Source organism: Mesocricetus auratus, unplaced genomic scaffold (genome assembly GCF_017639785.1).
Source record: "Mesocricetus auratus isolate SY011 unplaced genomic scaffold, BCM_Maur_2.0 Super-Scaffold_100051, whole genome shotgun sequence".
Classification (NCBI taxonomy): Eukaryota; Metazoa; Chordata; class Mammalia; order Rodentia; family Cricetidae; genus Mesocricetus; species Mesocricetus auratus.
This window is the reverse complement of record NW_024429228.1, coordinates 4,158,669-4,180,616: the sequence shown is the minus strand read 5'-3', so window position 1 is coordinate 4,180,616 and position 21,948 is coordinate 4,158,669. Positions and strand designations below refer to the sequence as shown.

Sequence of the window (21,948 nt, the reverse complement as noted above, 5' to 3'; positions counted from 1 at the left end):
ACCAACTGAAACAATGACACTTCTGTCACATTTTCATGTTGAGAATTTTAGATTAAAGACAGATTCACACTCTTTTTTTTTCACTGCATTCAGTTTTAATCAAGGTTCTCTGGGCTTCTCACTCATAGTGAAATTGTATTTAAATAGGGCCTTTAGGGTGTTCAAGTTCCAGATTAATTAACTCAATTTGGACACAGTTTGAGGAGGCCAGTAGTCCTTGAATCTCTAATTTTATCTCCAGAGGTAACAGCGTTCCTTTAGATACTACAATAAAGTAATTGCATAGGCCTAGACTGATTATGATCGAAACATCTAAAACTAATGACAAGACAGTGATAAAGGCAGTAATGATAGTGTTAGTTTACAAACACAGGTTCACTACCTCTGAGCTTCCTGCCCAGTCTCTACCTCTGCAGAATAGGTTTGAAGACACCCCAAGAGCACCCAGGGCTGAGCACTCCATAAGCTGATTCATGCAAAATGCTCCATGTGGCCTCAGCACGCACTGCGCCCTCTGTGCCTGAGATAAAGGATCACAACTTAACCAGTGGTGGCGTGCTTGCCCAGCATATCCGGCTCCGGGCTCCATCCCCAGCACTGAAGAGATGTGATCGCCATTGTTACTACTAATCTTACTGGAGTTAAGCAGAGTCTATGGAAGGAAAGCGTTATGTGCTTCTTCGGACACGATTGCTGCTTTTCTTCAGAGACCTAGAGCCCTCACAGAACCTCGTGCCGGAGCTATTACATTTCTTCTCCAGCCCGACATAGGCTCTAACCATCAGCCTTTCTGGGCCAGACACACCTTCCTGGAATGGGTTGTGGGCTGTGAGTGCCAGGTCTGATGTCTCAGTTTTATCTCAGATGCCGTCTTCTCCCTGATCGCTGCTCCCAGAAGTTGGTTTCTGCTTGTTAGGCTGCATCTTAGTTATATTGTACCAAGCAGTACATTTTTCACATTTAACGTGGAACGCACCGTGAAACCGCACCAACACAGGAGCGGTCTCCTACGTGCCTGCATTTCTCAGGGAATCTTTGCTATCTGTTGACATCTAGTATGTGTTTGCTGTTTGGTCTTCTGGCTCTCGTTTGTTTGTGCACTTATTCCCATGAAAATCTTTCTTCCTTGGAAACTCCCTTCACTCCTGGATCCCCAGAAACTGTATGCAAATCTTTCACTTTGTGGGTAGCATTCTGCCATGTAATATGGAACAGGCACATTTACCTCAAAGAAGCTTTATTTAATAACAAACTTGATGAACTGTCAGAAAGTGGGAACCACATTTAAGATGAGCTCCACTAAGGGCCTGGAAGACGACAGAAGTGAGAGTCGTGTGCTAGGTTATCACCAGGAAGAAACAGGCAAGGAAGATGTTGCCTTTCTTCCTCCAACCATAAAATAAAGGAGAGCTAAGGGACAACGGCCCTTCCAAGCAAAGCCAACACCCCTCGGGTTTTGTCTTCTCTCATTTTTTTAATGAACCGTGGGAAAAATCTGTGTTTTTACGTGAAATTACATTGACTATGTCTTAAAGGTTTTAAACTGCTGATTTAGGCAAGCGTCATGTGGATGAGAGCAGTATCTCTTACACATTTCCACATTCTAGCTATCAAGTATTTCTCCACTAAGAGAAAGACAGTTACAGTTACAGGGTAGGGTGCCCTGGCTGGTCATCAGGGAGGGAGACAGGCACACACCTGGCACCTCTCTCTGTCTTCTGGCCTGACCTTGTGCTCTTCTTGTGTCAAATGCTGACCTCTACCCTTCGCTCAGCAACAGTGACCCAGCTTTCAAACACTGATGTTTATCTCATCAGAGCTCCGTCGCGTCTGAGGGAGTAAATCTTCAGTCTTGCTGTGACTTCCCATCCTCAGCCTGCTGTACCAACCCACCAATGGGTTCATTTTTACAGTCCCAGACTTGGCCTCCTTCACAGCTTACCCCTCTTGAGTTCCTTGAGGACACTTGGGTAGGCACCACGAGGCCAGTGAGCTATTCTTGTCACTCAGGCACAATTTTAATTAGTCTCCTGCCTGCTGCCCCCCATTTCAATCATATGACTATGCTACACTGGTGATTTCTTTGGAGTGGCCACTACTGATGGAATTATAGTCATCATTGTTAATGGTTGTTTCTTTGCTTCGCAAAAGCACATCTTAGCCACCCCCGCAGCCAGTCCCGCATCCACGCATCTCTGTTGTTGAGTAAGGAAAAATATCTCTTCAATGTCCTTTTTCAATGGCTATGGAGCTCTTTTCTTCATCCCTGTGACAGCTCACACCAACCCAAGCTCACATCGTTCCTTTCCCTTTTGTCATCTTTACCTCCGTCCATATCAACGAACATGGTGCATTGTAAGGGTTGTCTATTTTTATTTTCACTTTAGATAAAGAAAGCAGAGAGATGAAAAACCAAAACCGGCATGAATGATCTCCAATAAATCTCTTGTGTTTGTCACAGATTCACTGAATTCTTATAAAACATTTCAGTTACTGAGCACTTTCTTGGACTAAATGCATTGGACTGTATGCTCTACAGTGTATCTGAATTCTGTCGGTCCCCACAAGCTGATGAGATAGGTCCCTGTCTTATTCCTGCTTCATTGCTGGGAAAGCCCAGGATACCAAGCTTGTAAGTGATACAGCGAAGTCCTAGAGCTCTGGATGCTAGTGTAAGCCAGGTGAAATCCTCCATAACACTTCTCCAGTTCTGCAAAGCTGCTGCAGCTTAGTGAAGCCCACAGAACAGGGCTGATGTTAATGCAATAAAGGACTAACAAAAGGCACACTGAGGGCAGGTAAACATGGGAGAAGCCCATAAAGGCTTCAGTCTTCTGTTGGATAAGCTCTGAAAAAACGCTTCATTAAACAAAAGAGTCCATAGAAGGGAGCCATCTGTGCCACACAGCTCTCCTCATTCAAAATCAAGGGCAGGAAAAACAAATCTCTAAATCTATTTCACCTTTCCAAAGGAAGTCATCTAAAAACCACTGAGGAAAGTCAGCTTGTTCTGTTCTTAGGTCTTTGTTCTCTTTGTATTTATCTCTGTTGAGGAATCTCCTCTCACCATGATCCTCAGTTCTCTGTGGACCTCACTTGAGCATGTGAAGAAGCTCCCAAGTCCTCCATGCTCACCCCACTACTTCTAGATTCTCACCAAGGATCCGAAATGGAGGGGATGCAGGAAGGACTAATGACTTCTCTCTTTACTCAGCTGTAAAACTGTTTAAAGTCTACTTACATTTAGTGTTCTCCAGGGCTTTTCTCAAAATGGGATTAATTAGAAAAGAGCATTCAACTTGGAGGGAAGAAGTGAGGAAGAGGGAGGGAGGGAAACAGAGAGAGAGAGAGAAAGAGAGATAGAGATAGAGAGAGAGAGAGAGAGAGAGAGAGAGAGAGAGAGAGAGAGAGAGAGAGAGAGAGAGAGAGAGAACATTGAGGTCTAGCTTGAGGTCTAGCTGGCTTCCCAAATCTTTTCTAACACAGAGAAACGACATAATGGCTACTGTACTTAGGTCTGAAAAATCCTAAGAGGAACCTGAGAAATCATCGCTTCAATCCTTTGGCCATTGCATCCTTTGTTTAAAAACCATCTTAGGTGGAGGCATGCAGTGGAAAGCAGATTAAAGTGGAGCTACTTTGATGGGCTAGTTCAGGGGCTGGAGGTCTGCCCAGAGCTCCCTTCCCCCTGCCTCCCAGGAGAAGCAATGAAGGGGATCTGAGGAGCAGGGGCTGCTTTGAAACTTGTTTTGGCCGCAGCTCACTGTGAAAGCAAATGCATTTTATTAAGTGACTTAGTGTAGTATGGCAAACACACACACACACACACACACGCACACACACGCACACACACACACAGCTGAAAGAATCATTTCATGAACTCTAAGTGACTCCTATAGTTTTTCTTTCCTATTTACTTCATTGCACCTAAGAAACACCTTTTCCAGTCTGCCATGGTGAGGTGATACCATGCCCCATTGAGAAAGTTAAAAACACTGCACTTAATACTCAGAACAATTCAGGAGATGACGAGCACTTTCACCAGTACTAAGGGCAAAATGCAGCAAGAGGAGGTAGGTGGGACCCTTCTATCCTGATGGAGGGCTGCTTCACTTGGCCCAAGTCAGGCTACAGCACTGCAGTGCTGACCTAGCGTATTGTCTGGTTCCTTCTAGTGACAAATCACAGGTCAAGCTCACCTGGTTCCTATCTCATAAATGACAAAAGAGGGGGCTGAGACCCAGGAGGACGGTGCAGGAGAGACCTCATGTGTGCTTCTGTCCCATCATCTCATTTTAGTTTTGCTTTGTCTCCACAAAGTGTCCTATGTCCTTGTGATCTCTCGTTTTAGTTAACAAAGGAGAACCATTGCAGTTATAACCAAGTTGATAAAGTTGTCGTCAATGTACATAAAATCTACTTGCACTGCAAAATCATCATCAACATAACAGGACAGCCTCTTTAAAACAGCAATGTAGAAAATACTTCTGATGAGTTTAAAGAATATTAGAGACAATAAAAATGAATTTTTCCGAAAGAATCCCCAGTGCCTGTTGCTTCTCTTTGGGGGTCCAGAGATAGTCACTGGACTTAAAGGTTTTACTGAATTTTTTCTCACAAAATAAAGAAAACCAGACAAACAAACAAATATCATCTATTTAAATGTTTGTCCCTGGTCCCCTCCAATGTCAACAAGAGGTTCTAAAAAACATACCTTTTAAAAGAATCCAGACAGACACAGTAAACCTATAACCAGACTTCAAACATGTGCTTCCACACCACATTACAAAACTGGCTTTTATAAACTTCGTTCTACAAAAATAAATAAGACTAAGTAATAAAAAAAGATAAAGCCTTCATACAGAATTGCAGCAATTATATACCCACGGCTACACTATAACCCAAAACTTTGCAAGGCCTTTGATTACTGAACCATGGCTGAAGTGAATAATTTTCTTTTCACTAGGAAAACAAGCACATTCATTCTCGCCACAATGGAGAGAGGCAGTTTTAATTAAACCTTATCAAAAGATGAATAAGGAATAAACTCAATACCCATTCTACAGAACTCTATTTTCATCTGTTTAGTTTAAGCTTGCCATGTTCATGCAATAATTATCCACTGTCCAAGGAATGCCGGAGTTGTGTTAATGTTGGTAAAGATTTAATTAGCTCAATTATCTGGAGAGCACTGAAGTGAAGCTCAGCATAGTACAAATTTCTGCAGGCTTTATACATATCTCTGATCCAAAGACATGAAACTGAAGTCTGAGAGAACAAAAACCTCTTACCTCGGCAAGTCCAACACAGAAACAGTTCCATACTTTGTAATTTTATTACTCCAATTAAACACATAGGCTTTAGAAGCAGAGCCAGAGTGAAAGCTTATCTTCCTGCGTGTGCGTGCGTGCGTGCGTGTGTGTGTGTGTGTGTGTGTGTGTGTGTGTGTGTGTATGTGTGTGAACAGTACATACAGTTAACTTCCTGGATCTGTAAATATGTTCTTAGAACGTTAATTAAATTTACCAGTTAGGTAAATATTAACATCCAAAGTCCAATCCTTAAGGTTTCTTTTTCTTCAACATAGTCCTAATGTATTACCTTTTCCCCAGAAAGCAACACATTTAGACACCGCTGAAAGCACAGCAATACAGACAACTGTTTCAATCTGTCAGACACCCGGGACAGACAGTAGGGTTCATTTCAGAAAACAGATTGGCCCCCAACGACCTGACCTTCCTGGTGGGAAAGAGAACACAGCGCCATGCTTGACAAGCTCAGCAACAAAGAAGTATATTCAAGTCCCCCAACTCAGACATGCTTCTCACAGGGAAATGCAAAGCAGGAGACAGAATGCATCACTTCCAGCAAAGAGAGTTCGCTGAGATCAGAGACAGCAGCCCCACCACAACCAAACTGACATAGTTAGCGAAGGTGCAAGCACCGTTTTATCCTCCCACTTACGACTTCAGAAAGCTCCTACTGGCCATCGCCAATGTCTTAACTCTGGGCCTTACTGACGATGATTCCCACCAACTTCAGAGCAGCAGCAGAAGCCTCAAGACAGGGTCTTCCTTGTTTCTCTGCCACTGAGTCCACAGCTTTTCTCCCAGAAGCTCTAACCTGTGAGTCTTGCTCCTGACATGTTACCAGTTCTGCCTTGGTTGTGGAAGTCACACAGACATTTCCTTTTCTCGTAGATACAAGAACAGTTTTCATTATTTTCATTTTCTATTTGTATGTGGTCTTCCAAGAAAGTTATTGATCTAGCTTAAAGATCAACAACTAAAAAGAAACTGATAAAGCATTAGCCTTCGTAAAGAAAGACTCAAGTTACATTTAGTGCTATAAAACAATGCACATATTTTTTTTCCAACTTCCAATGTCAAGTTTTATTTTCTATCCTACTTGATCAATTACAAGGAATGTTTAGTTCACATGTTGTAAATTTCACCCCCCCCACACACACACCAGATTTCTTTACTTATTCATTAAGCTCTGTGTGGAAAATCGTCAATTTAAAAGGGAGTCACAACTGCTCATATTACCCTTATGAATAAATACACTAAGTGAAAAAAAGTAAGACTGAGCATATGCTTTTAGTACACATCTTCCTGGCTTACAGGGATTATGACCATTTAGGTTCACAAACACTAGGGAAGTTGAAACAAGTTTTGACTTCTGGTCCATAAATACTGGGATGGGAGGAGACTGCAGAAACACAGAGCTCACTTACAAATGTGCAGATCACAACACTTGCAGGAGAGCAGACCATCGCATGCCACCTCGCACATCTCGTTAGGGAAAGGAAGGCATCATTCTGAAAACTGGACTCAGACTCAAATCCCAAGCCCATCTCACAGCAGACTAAAGGTGAAGCTGGTTGAGTGTTAAGAAAAACCTGCTCATCTCAGCTTTGGATGTAAACCCTACAAGCTCAGCAAATCCTATAAGGAAGTAAGTGTTCCGTGCTAATCAAACTGCTTTTTACCTGTTACATATTTTGAAAAGGGGAGCGTAATTTGGTGAGTGAGCTGGGACCTCTTTTTATGCTGGCAAAGAGGGTCTGGGTTGATTTGGCCTTGTTTGTGAAGAGCAAAGAAGTGATGGTGTGGCCCATTTGGCCTGCCCTCCAAGCCCTCAGTGCTTCAGAGTTCTCTGCTGAGGAACAAAGGGGGCTTGGGTTCAGGCTGCAACACGTGCCATTTCACCACACAAATTTCTTCCCTTTGTGCTGGAAGAAGGGGAGGCTTTGAGCCCTTTGGGTTCAGAAGCTCTTCAAACAGACAATGGTGTGCAAACAGCCCTCAAGAACATGACTTCACTGCAACCACTCCAGGCTGCGCCCAAGGCTTTGAGAAAGGCCTCTGCAGAGGATTTCCCTCTGCTCTTCACCCTGAACAATGCCAGACCCACAACACTAAAATCTCCTCTTTGGATTAAAACTCCTTTGCAGGAGAAGTATGCAAATGCTACCCAGACCCTTGTTGGAGCCTGTTGTGACTGAGGCATCTTTTCTCCTCCTGGTGTCCCCAGCAGACCCTCCACTGTTTGACTGCAGACCAGCCTCCCAATTCTGCATCTTTGACACTTCTGACAATCAGCTCCCTGACCTGCCACCGCCACTCAAAGGGGCTCGTTTAGTCCTAATGAACTATTCCATGCATATTTCCTAAGGTATGGTAATTGTGCTAAAAGCCAACAAACGAAACATTCATCTGCTCCCCTCTGGACCCCCGTGCATGCACACATGCTCTTTATTTTTTAATCCTCCTTGGTTCAAATGAAGAGGTGAAATGAAGTAGGAGATTGGAAACTAAAGGAAAGCAGGTAGTTCAAAAGGCAGACATACTGAATGGTGAGAAGTCACAAAGAAAGGAAAAGGGATTTTGAAGGGACACAAAGTGCTTTTTGTTGACAGAAATACAGAGGCACATAAACACCCACTCTCACACACACACACACACACACACACACACACACACACACATCATGAATATATTTATATAAAATACCCATGTAAGAAGCCCATGTTTGGTCCTTGCACATAAAAAAATCATACAAATTCATTTTCCTCTTCTTTTTTTGATTTGATATATTTCGGATTATTTATTTATTTATTTGACATATCCCAGACACAGCTTCCCCTCCCTCCTTTCCTCCCAGCACCACACACCCTGTCCCCACCCGGCAACCTACTCCTCCTCTGTTTCTGTTCAGGCAAGGGCTGACTCCCCTTGGATAGCAACCAAACAGTGAGGGTATATCAAGTTGCAGTAAGACTAGGCACCTCCCCTAGGCGGGGCAAGGCAACCCAGTAGGAGGAGTAGGGTCCCAGAAGCCTGCAAAAGAGTCAGAGACACTGCTCCCATTGTTAGGAGACCCACAAGAGGACAGAGCTGCACAACTGTCACACATATGAAGAGGGCCTAGGTCACTCTCCTGTAGGCTCACTGATGTCAGTTCAGTCTCTGTGAGCCCCTGTGAGCCCAGGTTAGACTTCATCCAATAACCGATGGAAAAACATGCAGACCCACAGTCGAATGTTACGTGGAGCTCAGGCAGTCCTGCAGACAAGGGGGAGAAAAGATTGTAGGGGCCAGAAGGGACAAGGGAGCCACAAGAAAACCCACCTAATCAAAATAATTTTGTTAATGTCTGATTCTTCTCAAATTTAAGTTTTGCTCTGTGTTACAAATAACTGGCACAGTCAAAAGACAATGACATCATCTCTCATCCTTCACACGCAGACAAGACAGTTATAAGTCAGTTCACGGATTTAAATTTCTTACCACTCACTCACAGCTTCAGGTCCCGTGTAAGTGGATGCTCACTTAAGATTGGCTAGCAGCAGCAGACACTTAGGATGAGGTTCGGTGATAACATTATTGACCTGGGAGATTTTCCATCAACCAAGAACTACTTAATTTTGTCCCCTAGAACAACCTAGAAAAACAGGCCTTTCTTGCACCATTGCCATCTGCTCAACCCAGTTAGTCTTGGCATAGGTGGATACGTTAAAATCTGAACCTAAAGATCCTTCACTATCTGGATCCAGCGAGCAGATGCAGTTCCTTTTCTGCTGACTTTTAATTCCCTGCTTTCTTCCAGATCATTCCTAGTTGAACTTGGTGCCAGGGCTTTGCTTTGGGGGTTTGTTCCCTTTGTTTTAAAGCGCCTTTCCTCTTCATGGAAGGGGGGGCGGGGGCAGAAAGAACATAAGGCTGGCTGGGAGACGGGGAGAAGGGCCCTGAAATGTCATCTCCTGGGTATGATGCAACCTGTGCAACCACGAATTCACAGCAGCTGCAGTTACCTGCACTAGGCCTGCACCAGACTGGCCCTGCTGACAGTCAGTCATGAATGGGGATGGGTTCCTGGGGCCGACTCATCCCCGTTGGCATAAACTGGCCGGTGGGGAATCACTGTCTTCAGCTGTGTATTCACTAGTGAGCCTACTGGGCTCCAACAGTTCAAAACCTGTCACACAGATGGTCCTGGTTAAAGTCAGTGGGTCACAACACAGAACAGCAAGACACGAATATGGGAAATATATTTCTAGGGAAGAGACAGGTCTAACAGGAATGGAAGGAAGATGAGAGAAGGTAGGGCAAAAATAATCAGAATGCATGATATCAATGCATAAAATGGTCAAAGAACAAATTTAACTTACAACAATATAGAGAAAACACCATTCCTTTCCTTCATGACTACTCCTCCTTCTGCTCAAAGTTGCTTCCTTTGGCAATATTTGTGCAACCCCCCCCTGGCAAAATTAATTTCTCCCTCAACTGTTCCCCTGTGTGGGCTTACAGAACCCATTATTCTCCAACTGAAATGACCACATTTTCCCCAGAACTATGAAGATCTTTACGACTGCCCAGTGCAGCACCAGCACCATGCTGGCTTGAAAAATAGTCACTCAATGACTCAATACAATGGCTATGGACTGACTTAGCGACATTTTAAAAAATTAATGTATGCTGTGTGACGAGATGAAGACATAGTGGAATGCTGTCACTACCCTGAGGTTTGGACTGAATGGAAAGATAATCTCATCAACAGATGACCTCAGCTGCTTCACTTAATGGCAGACTTCCCCCAAATTCAGAATCCTGGTCTACTCATGAACAAATATCCTGACAGACATCCTACAAGACAGCCAAGCATTCTCCTCAGATCCATCAAGATCATAAAGAGGAAAGGCTGGAGAAAGTGTAGCCTGAGGAGATGGAGGATGCGGGGAGACCAAATGCAGCAAGCCCTGGATGGGCGCCGAAGGGAAGGAAGGTCACGGGGGCAGAGCATGGTCCACAGGCCAGTTTCATAGGAAGGAAAATGCACTATGGTTACAGAGGATGCCATAAGCAGAGACACTGGACTGACTCAATGTTATAAAGATAGGAGTACTTAAGAATATTGAATTTTAAAAAATTACAACACTTCACTGAATATTCCCGATGCTCAGTTATTTTGGATTCTGAACCTTAAATGTACCCCTATCTCCAAGAGCTATGACATAGCCCTCAAAACCGAATGGACAGCAAGCATCTTTCAGAGTCTGTCACCTCCTCATGAAAATGTATTAAATGACACTGCCATGATTTTTCAGGTGATAGGGATGAGAATACACTCTTTTTTGCTGTACTCCAGGGAAATTGAAATACAAAATTAAATTGGTAGAATTAGAGTAACTGTATATTTCAAAAAGAATTCTGCAGAGAATAGTAATTGCTTCAGGGAAAAATGTGACCAGTATGAACAGTACAGCTCTGTAGACACATGTCACTACTCGGACAGACAGCAGCTCTTCATTTACCATCTTTCAACTCTGTTGCACTCGAAAAGTGTAAGACGCTCAAGAAGGTCTTGTTTACATTGACTGTAGTTACGGATAGCTGATACATTCAGAGTTAAGACTGTTTACTTACACACATTTCATTTAGCGAATCAAGGTTCTTTCCAGGCAAATCTGGTAACCTGAGTTGAATCTTCCCAGAACCCATGTAAAAGTGGAAGAAGAGAAACGGCTCTATAAAGTTATTTCTGGCCTCCCCCCCACACACGGAGAGCATACATGTGCACACACATCTCCCCCCCACACTCACACTCACACATACACCCATATGTGTCTGGGTGCACACACACACCCATGTGTGTCTGGGTGCACACACACATACACACACATATACACACGTGCACACACATTCCCTCACACACACTAACACATACACTCACACATACACCCATGTGTGTCTGGGTGCACACACACATATACTAACACATGCACACTCTCACACTTGCACATACACACTCTTGACACATGCACAGACATGCGCACACACATGCACAGGCACGCATACAACATTTCATTCACTAAAATACCATCACCTATTACCATCAAAATGTTATTTTAATAAAATAACTGTATTTTCCAAGCAGAACAAGCATGCCTAGAATCCTAGCATTTGGAGCCAGTGCCAGAAGTATGAGACAAAATGCCTAGGTGTAGGCATTTTGGACGGATCGGATGGGACAGGTATTCTGGCACTCAGGAGTCACAGAATACTGAGTGTTACACAGCTCAGATGGAAAGGTATTCTGGAGCTCAGGAGACACAGAATACTGTGTGTTACACAATTCAGATCAGATGGAAAGGTATCCTGGAGCTCAGGAGCCAAGGACTACTACAGGTTGTAGTAAGCATAGCAGCTTACAGCCCTGTCCCAGGGAAAGGCTTCCCCTGTGTATCCGCTCCTCTCTGGCAAAACAGGGTCTTTCAGCTGGGGATGTTTGCCCAGTGTAGCAGTTTTGCTCCCGCAGGAGGTTTCCCAGGCGAAGTTGCAACTCCGCTCTGCCAAGGGAAGGTTTCCCCAGCCTAAGTGTTACAGTCCTGCTTGCTCTGCTCTGCCCAGGGTCGTCTCTGCTCCGCTGCAAAAGAAGGTATTCATCCAAAGCTCATGGAAGGGGTTTATTGGGAGGGAAGAATCCAGGAGCTTGCAGAGTACAGCCAGGTTGTGCGAACATCCACAAACTAAACAGACACAGGGTTTACATAGGGCTTCCAGGGTGGGGATTGGTCAGATTTTAATCCTGAGCTCAGATTGGCTAGAGTTCCTGCTCAGGGATTGACTAGTTTTCTGTACAGGGTTAGGGTCAGATTTGGCTCTGGTTTCAGGGCCAAAGTGTGTTTCTTTCACTGGTCCTTGTTAGCCTTTTGGCTCTAGTTTTAGGGCCAGGGTACATTTCTTTCAGTGGCTCTGATTCCAGGGGCAAAGTGTGTTTCTTTAACACTGGTTTCAGGATCAGGGTGCATTTCTTTGGTTCTGGTTGCAGGGCCAAAGTGTGTTTCTTTGGATGGACCTTTTTCCCTACACTGGGCTATACAGTGAGATTGCTCTCAAAAACCAGGAAAAACCTTAACAGATGTACAAAATAAAAACCAACCTATATAATTATTTATAATTATTTAAAGTTTTCTCATTTTAACTGAATAAAAAATCTGAATTCTCATAACTGTTTTTGCATTTAATTAATCTGCTAGGATATGTTGTTTTGGCCAAAGAAAATAATAAAAGTGTGCTTGCCTCTCAGAGACAGATAACTAGGGGAAAGGGCACAGTTTGGTACCTTTTCTAGGTAACTTTCATCATAACAAAACAAAGAGAAGTTTCCTGTAGACTTCAAACATTAGAGCAATGTACTATAAACTGAATTAAAAAAAAGAAAGAAAGACAACCTTACCTTCTTTTAGTACCAAAATCTTTGAAGAGATTTTGGAAATGTCTAGCTCACAATGGCAAATCAAAGTTTTCTAGACTTTCTCAGATTCCAATTTTCTAACAAGGACTACAGTCCTATCAACAGCAACAGACATCCTTGGCTAGTTTTCCTGAATGCTGTTTTCCAGGAATAGCAAACTCTCCCTCCACCCCATTTATGAGAAAATACAGTCAAAAGGTAAGTCAAGCTTGAATAACCACAGTTGGTAAGTTTGTTTCGACTAAATCCTAGATTCTGGAAATCAAGACATGGAGATCATAGTGTACCTCAAACAGTTACCTATGACCTCCCTCGTGGGACAAGCATGGCACCTAGAGATGCGGTAGATGGGATTTATGCAAATGTGCCATTGATTGTTGCTGAATATTCAAAGATGTTTACCCAAATGTAGGGACTTGATAAAAATAAATACCTTTCTTTTGTTTCATTAAGAACAGTAATGAAAGCCAGGCATTGGTGGTGCATGCCTTTAATCCCAGCACTCAGGAGGCAGAGGCAGGTGGATCTCTGTGAGTTCGAGTCCAGCCTGGTCTACAGAGCGAGTTCCAGGACAGCCTCCAAAACAATACAGAGAAACCCTGTCTCGAAAAACCAAACCAACCAAACAAACAAACAAGAAACCCTCAAAAAACAGTATTGAATGGAACTAGCCTTTAAAATGTTTTAATTGGTGGCAGTGAAGAACATTACTCCCAGCCATCATCTGTTGTTGGCATTGCCTTAATTCATGGCATGGTAGGAAGCTTGGCTACCTACTGAAGCCTTAGCTCACTGGTACAAGTGCCAATGCAGGAGAAAAGACAACATTTGAGGACTTGTAGGAAAACCATTTTGATTCTGTGGGGACCTGTGTGGTAAATACAGCACGTTGATGGATGTCTGCTTACACAGGGGATAATCACAGGCTGCCATTTCCTTTCCTAGAACCCAAAGGAACTTTGTCTGAGAAAAATCATCAAACCTGAAGGTGAGACTTCAGCGATGCTCACCCAGTCCACAGAGTCTGCAAAGGCTCAACCAAGAGAACGATTAATATAGGGATGCCACGCTTGATCAGAGGCGGGACAACAAACAATTCACAATATCAGGGTCCTCAAAGGTAGTGAACACAGAGCTGTTTTTGCAGCATTGAGTTGAGGGGAAAAAGCAATGAGACCAGGCATGCGAATCTTCTCCCTGTACAGCAGCCACCTCTGAAGTTAGAGACAGCCTGAAAAACCCACTGTAGGCAACCAACTCTTAAAAATCTCCTATTTATTTATTTGTGGTTGCTTGTGTATAGCACTGAGGAAGAGCAAGACAAAACAAAACAATATAAAAACGATTCCCATAAAAGTCATAGATATGAGGCACATCTCCAGTCCCCAATTTAAACATCCTTTTTTCCCCTAATAAATCTGCCAGTTATCAACAAACTGAATTACTGTGATAAATAATGTTAATTTTAGGTGAACCATTTCTCATACAGAAATATGAAAAAAATCTATATATTCCCTTCAAGGCCAGTTTCTGGAGTACACAATAAAACTCTTGAATGGAGAGATGAATGGGTTCACAGGGATGTTTCAGTGTTTTGATTTGAAAAAACTAATGCTGTACAACTTGACAGCTATATACAGTAGCTTAATGCTAAGCTTTTATATGAGCTATGGAAGAGAATGAATTCTGCACTGGTGTTTTGGCGGGGAGGGTTTAAGAGTGCAGTCTGGGGCAGCTTGATAAAAACAGTCTTGGCTACTTAATAATGGCCTCATAAAATGTCTAGGGGAAAGAGAAACCCAGAGCAAAGACATTTGAATACATATGTCCTTGGTAGAATGTGGACATTGAATAAACAGTGTCAGTGTTTAGCCAAGAAGATCTGCAGCTGAGGCCTTTGTGACAAAAATAACAAGATGATGATCTCCAAGCAAAAGATGAATGATGTCATAAAACTTCTTATCAAAAGAAAATACACTTTCTAAAAGAATTTATGTAGGTAAAGGCCCCACACTAAGACCTATTTAATTCACTGTAAAAAAAAATAAAACACTGGAGGTTTGAATTCTGGGCCTAGGACGGGAGTACACGTGAGGAAACACCATTTTCTCCTTTATCACTATGCTCTTTTATTTTAAACTTGCGGGTTAATTTACTTCGCTGTCCAGTTTTGTTTGTAAATTGTTGGCTGTAGATCAATTCTAGGTGAACTGACGTTTAGGCAGTAGTGAAATTGGGGAGCTTTCCCTTTAAGGAAAGCCGTGGTTAAAAATTTAACCATGTACCAAAATATGATGCAGTCATCCATCATCTAGCGAACCTCTCTATTTTAATGCAGGTCAGATGTAAATATCGCAGAAGGCACTGGGTCTCCTGCATCAGCAAAACTACGTGTAAATCGAGAGCCCTGGTTTGATTTGTGTAGCGTTACCAAGCAGAGAGTATAAACACACCAGTGCTCTTATGATTCAGTATGCAGCTAAGCTAGTCTTCCACACACCACACTCTTCCAAAGTTCTCTGTCTATTTCTGTGGAGTCACCACAATGGCACAGATAAAACATTTTAGAATATGTCAGCTTTAATTAACGTAACATGACCTGATCATTTTCACAGTTAAGAAGAAAGAAGTTTGCATTCTTTAAATCCGAAGCTCGACCTGCAGATTATGCTAAGTTGCTTCATTCATAGTCCGCACACCTCTGCTCGTGTCAGAAGGACAGCGTTTGTCCCCTCTAGTGATAAACAAATTATACATGAAATCAATTCCACTTCACAATCATTGTCCCTATTGGGTATTATCTTTCCTTCCTCACTCCCTCAAGTTAAGCCTGCATCCTGTAACTAGCTAATGAGCTGAGGGCTTTCTGTTCCAGGTGGCACCCCCTGCCTGGAAGTCATGACATTTCCCATTTCGAATGCTGCTGGCATTTTTCGACAGCTCCTGCTAACTAGCCTTTTTGACCTGCACTAAGAGGAACTCATCTGATCGAATCCTCTAACCTGCCAATCATTCCAGCAAATGATCTTCACAGTCACTCCCAAGGCAGGAATGGAAGGGGGAAGAAAGAAAAACGAGCCAGAGAATGAGGGAGTCGGTGCAGCGGCTGCCTCTGCTGCTACCTAATGAGAATACTTTAAGTCTCTGAGGCAGCTGAAGCTCTGAACAACTGGTGGGAAAATTAGGACAGAGCTGAATGCCTGGCTCTGTAATTACTGATTTCTCTCCATCCTGAGATCATTTGGAGAGCAACACCTCTGAGATGTGCCAGTTTCTAAAGAACACAATAATACCCCACCTTACCCAGAGAAAATAGATTCATTTTCTCCTGCCACTATCAATATGCAATTCTCATAATCCCACTCTGTCAAACAGCATCCTTTGCAGAATTAATTATGTGCTATAAGCTTGTTAAGTGTGCATCTGTAAACCAAGGATGATTATAATGTTAGTCACAGCCAAGACAAGCCCCCCTTTGTCCTCAGGCATATTTTCATGCTGCCGCCGCTGTGGATGGGTGCCGTGACCAATGAACTCAAAAGCAAACAGGTACACTTGGGAGGGATTAAATTCCTGAAACTCACGGAACTTAGTCGGTTGAGCATTTTTAATCAATGAGGCAAACTTCTTTTTTCACATCTAGATGTGTCCGGCTTGCACAGAATCAGTGTGTTCAATTACACTCACAGAATAACCCAATTATTTCATGAAGATGGGTCCAGTGGGTGGGTTATTGTCGATGGATCACAACTCTGTATCTTACTATGGAGATTTGTTGGCCAAGGGAAGAGACAACGTAATTATGTGTTATCATTACACCACTGTATGTAATAAAAGAAGCACTGTACATGATCTAGTTGTACATGATAATCACACATCTTTCACATTTATAGTAATTAAGCCAATAGCCTCATTTACAATAATCAAGTAATTGAGGGCATTTTACTAATTACACTGAAAATTATAATCCAGAGCAATTAAAAATCCAAGCACACTACACAGAGCACAAACTACTTTAAAAACAATGGTGCTAATTCACAAGGGAAAATTTCACCCAAGTATGGGAGCTAATGGGACAGTATTTGGTTTATATGGTGGTATTAGCTATGAGACACATTTCCACCAAATTCTCTTTACATTGTTTTAGCTTTTTTTCTAGATCTTTTACAGGATTTTCAGAGGTGGAAAAGTAAGGCTTTAATCTATATGTTGTTCTGTCAACACTCTAGGACCATGGAAAAATTAGTCTTTGATGTGTAGCACTGAGCGTGTGTGTGTGTGCGCGCCTAGTTTGTATTGGTAGAAACAGCAACCTTTCTAAGTTCCAAAAGAGACTCAGTAAATTATTCATTTAGACAACTAAATTCATGTTATTAAAAGCTTCATCCATAGAAGCATCTCAGAGTAACGCAAACATTTTTTAATTATACTTATAATAATTTAGCTAAAATGTTTAACTTTGCTTATTGGAATACATTTTGGGTGAGATTTTTTCCATTACATTTGCTAGAATTGTAATCTGCCCAAGGTCCCCATTTTGTGCCTGAGCTCTAAAATGTCTAACCCTTTGATCCCAGTTCCCACTCAGATGAAGCTTGTTTACCTCAGAGGGAGTCATGAGGATGACCTGTGGGACAATGGGTGTGGTTTTGAGCTTCTTTCTGCCTTTCCCTCTCAACACTGTCATTTATACATTGTCCTCCATGCATTAAAATGTCAGCTCAGACCCTCAGCCCACTTCAGCTCAAAGAACCTCCTTTTATGCTCAAACACTTCCGAGAGTGCCAACAGACCACAGAGACAGTCTGGTGGGGCTCAGCTGTTCTCCTGGTATTAATAATACAATACGGTGCTCTTCGGGCATAGACAATTCCTTCTGTACCCCCAAATCCATAAAAATCAACATTACAAGAGAAGGAGAAATAGAGTTCCTAAGTCAAAGATAACCACAGCCACAGTGAGGCCATACATTGTAAAATATAGTTTGAGTTATTCACACTCTAGTTATGCCTCTGTCTATGCAAAAGCTTTACTCAGATTATGCTTTTGGCAAAAAGTTCCTAGGAAATTGATTCTTTGAGATGCCAGAGGATGCAAGCTGCAGTGTTATTTTCTCTGTTCAACGGGTAGTTTGAAAAATCTTCTAATCTGGAAATGCTCACACACACACACACACACACACACACACACACACACACACACACACACGAGACAATCTGTTTTAGGATCCATGGGCTAATGAGCTGGTTTGTGGAGTATCAAACCAGTTTCCTTTCTTTCAGCCATTTCAAAAAGAAAACCTCAAACAAACAAATACATAAAACAAACAGCCACAAAAGTAAGCAAAAACAAAAGCCAACCAAATAAACACATTAAAAAAAAAACCCTAGTCAGATGATGAAATAAAGAAAAGCAAGGTCAAAGAGCTATCATTATTTTTAATATTAAAACTGTCACTCCAAATTGCTTGTTTTTAAAGATAAGTACAGTCTATTATTTAATATAAAGGTTCATCAGGTGAATAACACACAGTTTAGAAAAATAAAAAGTTTACTCGCATTTATGCATGGTAGAGTTTGGGCAGAAAAAGAGAGAATGGTGTTTAGGAAAGTGAGGGAATGGATCGTTATCCTGATCTCATAACTCTTCTATAAGTCTATTATTTCAATACAAAACGAAGTAGTCTACAAATGCACTCCTGGAACACACCAGAACCCTTTCATTCTGCTCTTAGGGTGTGGAGGCATGAGTCTTTTGCTCACTCACTTGCGGAGTTGGGGTGGTCATGATGCAGAGTTCAGATTAGAGGTGCCCCAAGAAAAGGAAGGGGGAAGGGAGGAACAGAAGAGGCAAACTTCTCCAGCCTTTCTGCAGCCCTTCAGGAGACAACAGACTCCTGAGCAAGGAAGAGAGCTAAGCCTGCAGGGGTAGCCAACCTTCTGACATTGCAACAAGGGGCTGTGGTTTACACATCAGTCAGGCTGCAGCCCTAGCTGCGCTGGAGCTCACGTGGTCACCCCGTTACAGCAAACGGCATGGAGTTGGGTGGATGGGAAAGTGAGCATGGCTGCCGCATCTTCTTAATCAGCGCTTAAAGCATGCATCATGCATCAAGCGTCATGCATCATGCAATTTCACAGAACAGATGATGCAGAGTTCTGTCTTGGTTTTCCAGTCCAGCTGGAGCAATGACAGCAACCAGGATGCTCCTCAGATGAAGCCTGGAAGGATGCTTGAGTTCTTTCCTCTATTCCTATTATTTCCACAAATGTTGTCAACTACGCAAGACAAAAGAAATGATGAAACTGCAGCTGCTTGAGAAGAAACATTTGTTGGATCCTGCAGAGAGTAACAGTCCTGGCAACAAGGAGAAAGACAGCGATCTCCCTTCTCCTGAAAGAAACCAAGATTTACTACTTGAATAAAGTTCCTAATACATCCTAATAGCCATTCTCTCCCTCTGCATCTGTAGTTGAGAAAGTGCAACAGGACTTAAGAGCAACAACAAAGACCTTCAGCCAACAGCACCCAATATCTCCCAGCGAGGATCTGAAATACTGCACTGTACAAATGCCACTGCACATTCAAGCTGAGCCTTCCTCTCCCAGCCTGACTGTAACCTTGTCCCACACAGCTAGGGCTGCATTTTGAAGGGTCCTTATGAAGCTGGTGGCCACCCAATTTACAGCTAAGTGGGCCAGACCAGGCTCAGTCCTGATCTCCAAGCGGCCTGGAATCAGGCTGTGGCTCATACAAGGGGTGCTTGACCCAATGGTTATAAAAGTGGGAGCTGCTCTCTGGAAGGGTTTTAAAACCGAGGCAATAAGACTCCTCCAGGAGTGAGACAAAGGGACGAGACAGGAATCCACGAGGAAGCAAAAGCAAGTCATCAGAACCGCAAAGGGAAGGGAAGATGAAGACAGTACCAGTGGACACACACCAAGAACCTGAGCCACCACAATGTCACAGCACGAGGAGAGTCATGGGGGCCTCCATACCCTGGAGTAGCTTTCAGAGTCGATATGGCAGACAGAGCAAGGTTACTGCTGGCTTCCGTCTGACAGTCCAGCCTTTGTGAGGCTTGTCTGTGCGGCTGTGTAGACTGTCAACCTGCCCTCCCTCCTGCACATGGCGGCTAACCGAGGAAGCCACTGTGGCCCTTTACTGGAGTGATGCCTTGTTGGTTTCCTTTCCTTTCTGTCACACCTGTGGACACCAGGCACGTGTCTCTCATGTCACTCCCAGTCACCGGGCTCTGACTCTGTTCCTCTGGTTTGGGCATGTGCCGCTTACCTCTCTTGAACAGTGCTCATTCTTCTGAAATGATTTTAATCTAGCACCAAAACACTCTATTTTTCAGTTTTCCTGTCTTCTCCTTTAAAAGGTGGATGGGAGACGTGTTCTCCATCAGTATTGCCTAGAAGGGCACCGTGAAATGCTGTAGGGAGGTCTGTCTGCCCAGTCTCGGCAGACATAGTAACCATACACTTCAACTATACAGCACTCAAAACTCTACCAAGGAAGACATTTTTAAGTTGAATTGAAATTAACTAAAAACAATTTTAAATGAGCACACAGTTACTGTATTACAAAGCATGATACCATTCTTTCTTATGGAAAAGAAGGACAATTAAATTATCTTGGTTCATGTGATGAAATGTTATTTTCCTACTTATCTTTATCCTGTCATGACTCAAGTAAGTTGTTTATTTTACCTTATAAATATATAATTCCTGAAAATCTAGTGAATACTTCACTACCTGTGACCTCCTCAAGTTCTTAAATGTTTTCAATAATTTCATGTATAAGTACTGTAGTTAGGTCATTTCATCTCTCCTTTTAGTTTCTTCAACCCCTCCAGTACCCTGCTCTGCCAATTATTGTTACTTAAACACACACACACACACACACACACACACACACACAAGTACCACATGTACGCACACACGCACGCACGCACACATACCCACACCACCCAATAAATACATAAAGTCACTGTGTGTGACTTTTGTTTATGCTGCTTTTGTTTAACTCTGTGAAGCTGTATTACTGTGCCTGCATAAAACACAGGTAGGTCCTAATAAAGAGCTGAATGGCCAATAGTGAGGCAGGAGCAAGGATGGGTGGGGCTGGCAGGCAGTGAATACAAATAAAAGGAGAAACAAGGAAGAGAGGAGCAAGAAAACAAGGACAGGAGGAGGATGTCAGCGGTCAGCCACCCAGCCACCCAGCCACCCAGCCACCCAGCCACCCAGTCAGCCAGCCACCCAGCCACCCAGCCACCCAGTCAGCCAGCCACCCAGTCACCCAGTCCACCCAGTCACCCAGACATGCAGCCACCCAGCCACCCAGCCATGCAGCCACCCAGCCACTCAGCCACTCAGCCACCCAGCCACCCAGCCACCCAGCCACCCAGCCACTCAGCCACCCAGCCACCCAGCCACTCAGCCATGCAGTCACCCAGCCACCCAGCCACCCAGCCACCCAGCCACCCAGCCACTCAGCCACTCAGCCACCCAGCCACCCAGCCACCCAGCCACTCAGCCACTCAGCCACCCAGCCACTCAGCCACCCAGCCACCCAGCCACCCAGCCACCCAGCCACTCAGCCACCCAGCCACCCAGCCACTCAGCCATGCAGTCACCAAGCCATGCAGCCACCCAGCAACAGAGTAAGAAGGAAAGTGAGATAGACAGAAGTTAAAACAGATAAAAGCCTAGAGGGCAAAGATAGACGGGTTAATTTAAGAAAAGCTGGCTAGCAACTAGCCAAACTAAGGCTGGGTACTCATAAGTAATAACAAGACTCTGTGTGCGATCTATTTGGGAGCTGGGTGGTGGTCCCCTCAAAAAAATCAAGAGTCAAACATTGCACAACACTACTGAGTCCATTTAGTTTTGCTCCTATGTATACGTGTTTAGGGGCGATCCCAAGGTATTATATAACCAATTAGGGGGATCATCCCAGGGGAAAACTGATTCTCCCTCTCTCAGTTATCAATTAATGACCCCTGGAGATTGTTAAAATACAGATTCATGGGCCCTAGAAATTGAGTTGAAAGTCTGCAAGCTTTTGGAATCCCAGAATGTGCAATGCCTATTTTCAGAGAGTGTGACACCAGCACACTGGGTCATGGAAAGAATATGGCAAACACACAAAATACCAAAGAAAGCAAAGTCCCTGATC

The 21,948-nt window shown here is 43.4% G+C and overlaps 1 protein-coding gene across 8 annotated transcripts in view; it reads right to left on the bottom strand.

Annotated features, from left to right (window-relative positions):
• The window catches only part of Cdk14 (cyclin dependent kinase 14), a 535,385-nt gene that overhangs the window by 59,680 nt on the left and 453,757 nt on the right, over positions 1–21,948 (bottom strand). For 2 of the 8 annotated variants that reach the window (XM_040735841.1, XM_040735843.1), the window contains exon 14: positions 8,127–8,567. The exons of 2 other annotated variants lie outside the window; for them this stretch is intronic. The gene's annotated coding sequence lies outside the window, so the exon portion shown is untranslated. Of the gene's footprint in view, positions 1–8,125; positions 8,568–18,180; positions 19,156–21,948 lie in introns of those variants that run through there. 4 more of the 8 variants (XM_040735837.1, XM_040735842.1, XM_040735838.1 and 1 more) reach the window with 4 other exon arrangements.